Below are 2,112 nucleotides of genomic sequence, written 5' to 3' on the forward strand. Positions count from 1 at the left end.
AAGAACTAGTATTGGCATTAGAAGCTATACCTTTCATTCCCATGCTTGTGATTTTGGTTTCATCACCTGAATTAGATCCTAGATCTTGTTGAGTTGTAGCAACAATATTTTGTTTCCCCTTGTTATTGAACTTCTTTGGTCTCAATTCTAGATGTAATTTCCAACAATGGTCTTCATCATGACCATATTTTGAAGAATGTTTATAGGTAAGTTTCTCTCCGTCTTTCTTAACAATATCATTCTTTTTACCTTTTATTTTAAACTTCCCCTTCCCTTTGTCTCTAGTTTTAAAAGGTTTCTTGCTAGTCCCTTGAGGACATTCTTACCTCTTGATTCTAAATAAGTTGCTTGAACACATAATTCATCTAGATTGGTGGGATTAAACATAAGTATAATATGTCTCAAATAACTATGTAATCCACCTATGTATTTAAGGAGAGTATCTTGTGAAATCAAATCAACACCCAAGGTTAAAGCTCTTCTTCTAAATTATTGTGTGTAACTTTGGACACTCTGACCTTTAGCTTGCCTAAAAATTTTCCAATCCATAATTTTTTTTTCATGTAAGCTAATGGATAAAATTTCCTTCTTAATCCAACTATAAAATCATTCCAAGAAGAGATAATTTTACCACTTTTCTTCAAATCTTCTTGAGTTCTAGCCTACCACCGGATGAGGGTTACACCTTCCAAGAGAAGAGAAGCAAGTTGGATCTTTGTGACATCATCATCAATCTTTTGAATCCTACAATAAACTTCAATTTGATGAACCCAATTATCCAACTTTTTTGCATTTACTTCCCCATTGTACATAGGCAATTCAAACTTGAAATCAAGCTTAATCAAAGGAGACTGTTGGGCGCGGGATCCCCCAAGGGAATTTTTGGGGCTTAGAGCCCAAATTTTGGTCAAAGATTGTAATTTTGATGTAAATAATCTGCATTTTATGGGTGCGGAGCACGTAAAAAAGAGTCATAGGGTTGTCCGCCCTTAGTTTTGTTATTGCAATGTCAGTTGTAGAGATCTACCCATGGTCCGCGGACCATAGGATTGTATAAATAGAGCGAGGCTCTAAGTAGTTAAGAGATCAATTGATAAGAAAAGATGAACATATGATGTATGTGAGATAGATCTGTGGAGAAAAGTCTAGTTTTGGGTTGTAGAGTAGGAGAAGGCTCTACAGCTGAGTGCATAGAGGCATAGTAGTTCGCAGTTGAGTGCGCGGACCCCTGTAGCTGAGTGTGTAGGGCGAGTCGAGTCTGTAACAGTTGGAAGTATTAATAAAGAGAAGTTTCCTATCATTTATGTGTATTTATTTCTTGTTTTATGCATCTGTTATCATGGGCATGAAATTCACTTCTAATACTTATATGATGCATGAATGTGTATAATTGTATTGATTAAGTGAATGCAAGTTAGAATATCTATTTACGCGAACTTAACTAATATTTGTTAAGAAGATAAGTAAGATATGCGGTGTAGTTTGTGGAAATAGTGTAGTTCGTTGACCTAGCAGCGTGAATGCATCTCAGCCCTTGGTTAGGGCTACGCGAAAGATGATTATAACAGATCGCTAAGGTATTTAATGTTGGAATAGTGCGTGAAATGACCTGCGCAAAGACAGATCTAGTTGGACTAAATTGACATCTCAGACATCTCAAGGGTGTGGAAAATTGGTTCCAGCATCCCCCCATACTGCTTCGAGTGAGACTTCAGTCCGTGCTCTGTGGGCTGGTGCCGAAAGGGCCAGTAGTGTAGGGATTTTTTTAGATAAATAACTCTAAACCTGGGTCAGGCCCCCATAAGCCATCAAATGGTTTCGTTGTCGGGGCCAGAATCTAAATAGAGATGTCTAATGTCGTATCATTGGAATCCAACTTAGAAATAAATTGAAGGCTGGTTGGACAGAAAAATTCACGAGTTCGCAGTGCAGGAGAATGGGAACCCGCGACTGTCAAAAGAAGAGTGGTTAGACTGCTACCTGTATACGAAGATCCACGAAATCTTCTTCACGTCCTTCCCTACTGAGCTATACGAGTGGATCACGAAACTAGCAGATAGCCAAGGAAGGTGGAAGCTTGACAATCCTATTGTGTGGACCCCAGAGTTATTG

This window comes from Pinus tabuliformis, chromosome 8 (assembly GCF_031772625.1).
Source record: "Pinus tabuliformis cultivar Carrire ecotype Pingquan chromosome 8, CPIR1, whole genome shotgun sequence".
NCBI classification, from domain to species: Eukaryota; Viridiplantae; Streptophyta; class Pinopsida; order Pinales; family Pinaceae; genus Pinus; species Pinus tabuliformis.